This window comes from Taudactylus pleione, unplaced genomic scaffold (genome assembly GCF_031769625.1).
Source record: "Taudactylus pleione unplaced genomic scaffold, aTauple2 ptg000092l, whole genome shotgun sequence".
NCBI lineage: Eukaryota > Metazoa > Chordata > Amphibia > Anura > Myobatrachidae > Taudactylus > Taudactylus pleione.
In genome coordinates, this window is record NW_028284494.1 from 12025969 (window position 1) to 12034935 (window position 8967).

The 8967-nt window shown below is 42.3% G+C and overlaps 1 pseudogene; it reads right to left on the reverse strand.

Annotated features, from left to right (window-relative positions):
• Positions 1 to 3422: 3422 nt before the first annotated feature.
• On the reverse strand, positions 3423 to 4237 carry LOC148527177 (zinc finger protein ZIC 2-A pseudogene; annotated as a pseudogene).
• Positions 4238 to 8967: the final 4730 nt, after the last annotated feature.

An 8967-nucleotide genomic window follows, 5' to 3' on the forward strand; every position in this document is an offset into this window, starting at 1 on the left:
AGTGGCACATTGGTTAAACAACCTATAAAATGTCCAATTATTGTACAAACCAAAAGCCTCACCATCAACCTCTCAGCCTATAGAGAGTATCACCTTCAACACCTTCAACTTTTGGTCATAAAATAGATTGTATCTAAGGACACTACTGATACACTACAGAAACTGAAGACAAAAATGTGTTAAGAAGACATGTTCATTCAACATGCCAAAGGTCAAGAAGCAATTCTCTGGTTTCTGGCTAACAAAGACATGACCATAGAGAATATGGACTTGTTAACAGAAGGTATTAAATTTATCTTTACCAAAAGTTATTTCTTATTTGAAGGAGAGTATTACGATTAAAAGGTGAGAATGGTCATGGGTACAATGTTTGCCCCAAGATATGCAAACAATTCATGACCCACTGGGAGGAGTCTTCCATGTGGAAGGATGAGGCATGTGGAGAAAGATTGGTATCATTGCTCTGCTACAGTACATTGATGATATTTTTTTTCATTTGGAGTTGTGGAAAGCAATAATTAGAACATTTCTGCTCCTACCTAAACCAAATATGATATTTTTCTAGAAAGCTGAACCCTAGGGCTGAAATGACCACTATCTGCTCTATCAGAAAGACTTCTGGGGATGCGCTCAGTTATTCAAAGAACTCATAGACCATTTTGTAGATTAATATGCCATACTTTATGAAGGAGCAAAACAAACCCTATTAAAACACCTATTCAGGCTTTTTTGGGTATTTATTCCATCATGCAAGCTCCTATCTGTGTCACATGATAGATAATGTATCCTTGTAATTAAAGTAATTCAGGATAGGATATATAAAGTGATTAGTGAACTGAAGTCTTTAAAAGTTCCTCGCTCTGGTAACCTGTCATCTGCTTACAATGTGATTTATACAGTAGAATACAGCTGATTCCCCATCTAGTCAACCTGCTCTGAACAAATATTATAAACTTACAAAAGATTTTATCATGTGCAGCAGATATAGCTCTACAGTATTTAATTGATGAAAAATGACATTCAAATCTTTGAAAAATGTGTGCTAGTGGGTTAAAAACATTTTTGAGGTCCTGAATACACCTTAAAGAAACAGGTTTTTGAATTACAATATTCGCAAAGACTCCACAGCTATTAATTCAGGCCTTGAGCACATTTTATGTTCTAGACTTTGGATGCTGAAAAACTCTTTAATAGGATATTGAATAATAGTAAGAATGCACAAAGAGGTAACTCAATCCACAACCAGCACTGGGTTCTAACTAGCAGGGGTGTAATGCCGCAGCCTGGGGACATGCTTCATGGGGTACCCCGGCCAAAGCAATCAGCAACCCACACTAGTCAGCCCAGGCTGTGGATCCCTGGGGAGGTGGAGACCGCACCAATAAACTCCCACATTTCTAGGGTACCCCAGTTCAGGGCTGAAGCCTGGGGCTATCCCCCATATCTGTGGCCGGTGTATTTGGGGTCGATTGTGTAAAAAATAGATATAAAATAATATTGTCTTTTACAGGAGGACTAGAGGTCCCAGCAAGCCTTACTACGGCTCACCACAAATACCAGCATGTGGGATATTAAGGCCTCCTGCATAAGAAATATAAGAAAATGGCAAGACAAACACTCCATAGGTTATATATTTTTATATGACATCCATACATACATCCATATATACATACTGTGATACCACAGGGAAATTAGCTTTGTAGAGTGTCAGTGGTGCAGTGTTAGGTGCTTTAATCAGGGCCCACACATAGCTTTTCATGTATAAATAAATGAAAAGTGGTGCTTTACTGTCAGCATAAATCAAATGGAAACAACAAACAGCATAGTCCTCATGCCAGGCACTACCTCACGTCTTTGCCCTGACTACAGAAGGTAGCTAGTCTGCAAATGCAACTTTGTCCTTTAGTCCTCTCTCTCACATGTAACAATACTGGCCTCTTGGCCTTCGCACAAAGTCTTTCTTGTGGTTCACCCTGTCTCCTGCAGGTATGGACACTGGCTTTCTTAGCCTGCAGCTTAGCTGCTTCAACGTTACACAGTCTGAGAGGTTTGTGGTCCTCCCTGCCTCCTGAAGGTCTGCACTCCCAATGGCTTGTCTTGGCCTCACTGTGCTCCCTGGATGCCACAGTCCCACTTAGACTGTCTCTAATGGCAGCCTGACTGGTCTGCCTTCTCATCAACCCACACTTGGGCTCTTTCCACAAGGCAGCCCCTAGTTGTGGCAAAACTTTGTTTTTGTTCTCTGTGTGGGTGGATCCCTCCAGCCCCACACGGAATTCATGGCTGACTATCGCCATCTCTGGTGATCAGGTCACAATACATACGCTCACACATTCACTCACTCGCACTCACTAGCATTTGGGCTGCTAACACATGGCTTTAATGCAATCCAACACTATTTGGGAATAAACAAATGTATTTGTTTTCAGGATTTGCAGGAGTCATATACAGTTTCTCTTCAGGAAGCCTTCCACTATACTTTCACTATACCTAAGTATCTTCTTTTGCCAAAAGTACCCACAGAAATGATCAAAGTTTGCTTCATACCATGTGCGGTTCGGTTCTCTAGAAATCAGAATCCACATGAATTTCATTAATCTTGGTAAATCCAAGTTGCGGTTCTAATCTCCTGAGGAGATCTGGGTAAATCTGGGTCGCAGTTTGGAATTCGGATTTTAAATCTGAATTTCGGGTTTTGGATTGCATAAATTACATGATTTTAGCTGTTTTTTAAACTTTTTATCTATTTTTTATTTTAAAAAATCCAGATCCAAAACCAAAACACTTGAGGGTGTTTTGCAAAACCAAATTCAGATCCAAAACCTTGAAGGAGATAAAGATCCAAAACCAAAACACGAGGGTCGGCGCACATCCCTAGTTCATGGTAGAACAATTGTCTGTTGTCTAGCAACTAAAATATGCCCTTGAGTGCTTTGTAGACTTCAATGGGTTAAGGAGGGACTGATGTGAAAAAGAAATATACTCTGTACAGTATTGTGTAATTGATGACATTATATAAAGAAATTATAATAATGATCTACCTTGATTTATATTGTACCTACATATTACAAAGGGCTCTACAAGGAATCATTTAGTCATTCAAAACTGTCCATGCCCCACTGTGTTTTGAAATCTACTTTCCTACCACACGGACACACTAGGATTAATTTAGTCATAAGCCAACTTTCCATTTTGTTTTTGCATTGTGAGAGCAAACTGGAGCATATAAACTCCACACAATGTTTTTGGCTGCAAGATGAAACCACAACTTGGCTTTCCATGATTAGTTATGTGTAAAGTTATTCTCATACTGCACCTGGCAGAACCGGCCCTATTAAATTAGGTGGCATAGGCGCAAGTTTCAGCTGGTTCCCTTTAACATTGCAGCCAATCTCAATGTGCTGAAAATGAAGTACCATATTTTAACAGTTAATTGAAGCCAAAAGGTTGACTGGGCCATATCCAGTGAAGAGGCATGGGAAGGGCATCTTCCTAGTGACAACTCTGATATGACTGACCAGTTTGTATTTGGCTTTGAATGGCTTTCCCTCACTTGTTGCTATGGGTCAATCCACTTGCAGGCGAACTCCTGCTTGATACATTGCTATCTCATGCACCTGAAGAAGGCCCCCAGGTGGTGGTGATGGTGATGCTGGGGGGTTGCCATATTGATTCACATGGACCATATTGGTTGTGTAGTTGAGCAGACGAGTGGGGCTTCTCATTTGGACTTGGCCACTTGCTGGTACAGCTCTATCCTACTGATCACCTAACCAGTCAACCCAGCCTCATATGTCTGCCCAGTGCATTTTGTGAAGCTACAGAAGGTTGCTTGTGGATCCCGAAGAACAGCAGATGACTGTATGGGTGAACCCCATGCAGTAGCTGGTGACGATGGGTGGTGATGAAGGCCGGCTGCTGGGGGCCCAAACAAGATAAGTTGGCCCCCTCTCACTTCTGTGGAATATAAATGGGCTATTGAATGCTGCACCATTTAGGCTGCGTGTGAAGCAAGAGATGCATCATACCTGGCCTTTAAAGTGAAAGCAGAGCTTTGACCTGGGGGTCTCAAGCCATGGGGTCTGCTGCCTCCTGCTCTCCCAGTTTACCTGGTTAAACTCCTGATGTTGCCTCAACTACCTCCTTTGGTACCACATCCTAGAATAATTTTGAATGCAACCATGAGCACTGGATCTGCAACACTGTTTTGCACCAGATTTAACTCCTGTTCCTGCATCTGCAGTTGCTAAGCAATGAAGGAATGGGCTGCTGTGCCTGCTGTGTGCCCTGGAACAATAGCACCCATGGCCTATGACCAAGACCAGCTCTGGTAACTAGCTGCAATCTGCTATAATTGTTTTGCTTTTGTCCATATTCAAAGTGGAAAACTTTCACGCTTTGTGGTGTTATGGGCCCACTTATACAGATATACAGGTGGGATGCGGGGGACACTTGTCAGAATCTTGGCACCGGCATCCCAAAGGTAAGTAGTGGGATTAGGGGGAGGGTTAGGCACTAGGGGGGAGGGTTAGGTTTAGGGTGAGGGTGGGAGGTTAGGTTCAGACACTAGTGGGTTAGGGGTAAGGTAGGAGAAGGGTTAGGATACCTACTGTTAGGGGATACTTTTATTCCCTTTAATTCCTTATACTGTTCTTTGCTTTATAAATCCTAGTCCCCACGATATAAGTCCTATCATCACATGAAATAATATAAAACAACCATAGAGTTATATGTATAATATTAGTTTATAAAAGAAGGATTACAAAGTACATATATAACCCTGTTATAATTAACTACAAAGCAATATACATTCATTTACACACAAAATACAGTTTACATATATATATATATAGATAGATAGATTGATACTTATTGGTCCTGGCTTAGATGTTGTTCAGCTTGCAGTCTTAGAACATGTTCTCACAGCCTTTGTTTCTTACATAGAAGAGTCTGGCTGTAACTTGACCCAGGAAATGGGGGAACAATCTCTATTCTTTTAATAAAGTGTGTGTGTTTGTGTGAGAACTGGTGTTTACTGGTTCTGCTGTAAGCAGAGCAGACAAAGGAGGGGGGAGAGATAGAAGGGTGAAGTTTCAAGACAGGAGACATTTTTGGGGAATTTTCCTACAACAAGTCCCCGTAATGGCAGTTGCCTGTTCTCAACAGGTAAACTGACATATGTATATTTATGTCACCATTTTAGTGTTTATATGAAAATATGATCAAAGAAGGTGAATTATGACAATGTACTTTTTACAGTTCAGAGTAAGAAGTAATGAAAGGGTTGAGAAGCAGCGTTTCTCTCCTACGACATAGGTAGATGGAAAAAAAACTTGTTTTTTGTATTTATGAAAGGACAAAAAAAATCTTCCTATGTAAGCAGCAGGCCCTTTCCTAGTATCCATCAACATTTGAAACTGAGGGCCTGATTCAGAGCCGCTCGCAAAAAGCGAGTGCTCGCTCTGAATCAGGGCGGCCACTTTGTTTTAAAAAACCTGGCCTCCTGGCCTCTCGCTAAGCTGTGGGTGGCAACCACCCACAGCTTTAGCGAGCGGCCAGGGGATGGTCGTGACCATCATGACCATCGGGCTTGCGATAAGACTCTTGTGGTAGGGTCTCGTCTGCTGCAAGCCCCAGTGAGCTTCCAGCTCTAATAGAGCTGGAATCTCACTACTGACACACTCATGATGTCAGTAGGGCCGCCCACAAATGGCAGGTTTTCCTTCAGGAATGCCTCCGTTTGTCCAGCCACCCCCACACCCCACCTACAAAATGGAGCAAGCTGTCAATCAACATCAACAGCCACCCCGTTTGTAGCGAGCCCCAGAGCGAAATAATTTCGCTCTCGCTCCGGGGCTTGTGCAAGTGCATTGCGCAATGCCCCACCATCGACCTGCTTGCAAGCGCATAGCGCTTGCGAGCGGGTCTGAATCAGGCCCTGAGAGCCTATAGCTGTTTCTTCAATGTCATCATCTTTGTCAAATGAGGTGGGGGGAACTTCTGGAGTGTAGTCATCTTGGACATCTGTTTTAGATCATCAGTGTCCTGGTCCTTCCTTTCTGTGTGCTGTCCAATCATCTTAGGGTCCATGCAGTCATCTGCCAGAAATATCATCTGTCTACAGCTGGGCCTCATCAACATGTAAATAAGAAATTAAGAGATATCAGTACTTTTGAATCTCTCCACCTTTCCTACCAAATCTGACGTTCTCTCTTCCATCCGATCCTTCTGCAGTCTTCAGATATCCTGTTGTTGACTTCATTTCCCTATGTGGACAAAAAACATTCTCCGAGCATTAGCTGTCCGTCCCCACCCACTTATGATAATCACACATCATTCTTTAGCCTTGATGAGCGTTACAGACTTAACTTTACATTGTTTCCTCCACTAGGTGGCATTCAAGTTCTTACAATGCCTTTGCTTTTCTCATTTCCAATAAAAATCTCCAAAAATATCCCTAATCTGGGAAATCCTAAATCTTCATCCTTCAAATACCTATATAACACTCCACCTTTTCTCCAGACAATAATCTGTGTATTAATTGTTGAGGAGAATTAGAGAAGCCTTGGGATCTTTGATCCACTTTAGCCTGCTTCTCGATGTACTGCAAAAATAGAAAGAACTGTTAGTATACATAATGCAGGTATGTCAATATGTAACTTCTTCCTATCCATTTCCAAACACACAAACTAGGTGTACCCAATCAATTAATTATCCTGTGGAATCTTTTTAAATATTAGACCATTTTTAAACAACCTGCTCTCATTGGCCTGTAGGAGAGAAAAAAAAACAAAAAAAATATGAATATACAGATTTCTTTCAAAAACTTATTTACAACAAAATAGTAAAAAAAAAAAATGTTGGTTTTTCTTCAAAAAGGTGCATGAATTCTATTGAATGGAAACAGCACATGTGGTTTTCACCTGATCAATATGTACCCAGAATACTTTGCGCCTCCTTCAAGATTCTTTTTTTGTTGTCAATGGTTTTTGTACTTTTAACATAGTATCACCCATGACTTCAAGAGCTTAATATGGCCCTTCCCAGTTTGTATCCCAAGGACCTGCTTTATGGAAAACTTTAACCATTACTAAATCACCTACAGAGGGCATAGGTGTCTCCCCCTGTAGATAGGGTTTATGCAGCCGCATAGCTGCATAAGGCAGAAGTCCCTTGAGATTATCCTGCACCTGTTGCAGGAACATATCTCTCGGGACAGCATCTTTAATGGGATTTGAAAATAGTGGCTCATTAGGGAAACAAAGTGGCATTTTGCGACCTGTCATGAGCTTAAACGGAGTGATCCCTGTGGTGGATGCTTCCGTAGCCATAATACCCATGAGTATTGCGGGTAAGGTTGTTACCCAAGAAGAGCCCTTCTGTAACAGTGTCTTGGCTAACCAGCCCTTGATGGTCCGATTCATTCGGTTCACAATCCCTGCCGATTGGGGATGATAAGAGACATGGAAGCGCTGCTTTATATCCAGAAATTCACAAAGGGCTTTTATGACCTTGTCAGTGAAGTGGGTCCCTTGGTCAGATTCTATAATCCTAGGGATACCCCAGCATGAAAAAATCTGTTCCCATAGAACCCGTGATGTAGTGGCCGCTGAGTCATTCGCTGTAGGAAAGGCTTCTACCAACTTTGAGAACACATCAACTACTATCAAGGCATAGCGACAATTTTGGCTGCCAGCTGGTAGTGGTCCTATGAAGTCTATTTGTAAGGTTGACCAGGGCCCCTCTGCAGTAGGCACATGCTATAACACTGGCTTAAGAGCTGGTGCCCGAGTGTTGATTTGGGCACACATCAAACACTGTTGGGTGACATTTTCTACTGTTTTGAACATTCCTGAACAGTATAAGTTGCTTTTTAAAAGAGAGAAAAGTTTATCCCAGGCAAGATGTCCAAGGAGCTGATGATTGAGCCTTGTCAGTTCCACTTGAAGATGTGAGGGTGCTGTGGGAAGAGGTTTTAATCCTTCTCCTGGTGAGTGGCACAGTATACCCTGTCTGATGGACCAGAGATCTTGTGGTGAAATTCTGTGAGTCATAAGAACAGAGTCTTTTGTCTGTTCCTCTTCAAATTACAGCGGTCCTTCTTCAAGGACTTTTCTACGTACTGTCACCTGGACTAAGGGCAAAGTTTCAGCATCCGGATCCTCAAAGATCCCAGATACTGCTGCCATTTTTGCTGCTTCATCCACTGCATTGTTACCCAAGATTAGGGGATCGCTCCCTTTTTGGTGCGCAGGCACTTTGATTATAGCTGCATCATCAGGATGGGTCTTACCCCATTCACAAAGTTCTTTTAAAACTGAAACATGCACCAGAGGTTTATTCTGACTGTCCACAAATCCACATTTTTGCCAAGTCTCAAGATGTGATGTGAGAGACCGCACTACATATAAGCTATCACTATATATAGTGTGTCTCCCTGGGGGATGGAGGAAGAGTGCTTCCTTCACTGCCTCCAATTCAGAACGTTGGGCTGACAGGTGACCTGGGAGTCTAACCAGACTCTGAGTTCCTGTAGTCTCATCCAAGACCGCATATCCTGTTACATATGACCCTTCCAGATGAAAGTGTGACCCATCAACAAAGTTGATTCTGTCATCAGGGTGCACTACCTGTCTAAAGAATGTTGTTGTAAAGGAATGTGTTACCTGACCACAATCATTCTCTGTTCCAGTTGTGTTTAACAACTGGGAAAGGACATACTTAGCCTTGTGACAGATTTTTATATGCCGTCCACTGAGGTCCATTATCCACCTCCCAAACCTCTGTTGAGAGACTCCAGGAAGCGAGTCCCGGAGTAGGAGGGTTAATGTAGAGTGTGATGTTTGCACATTGAGCTGCCTGAATCCTACAATATGCTCAGTCACTTTGACAGCATAACGAATGGCTGCAAGTTGCTTTGCACACTCATCAAAACCTCTTTCAACTGGTGAAAGAAGTTTTGAGAAA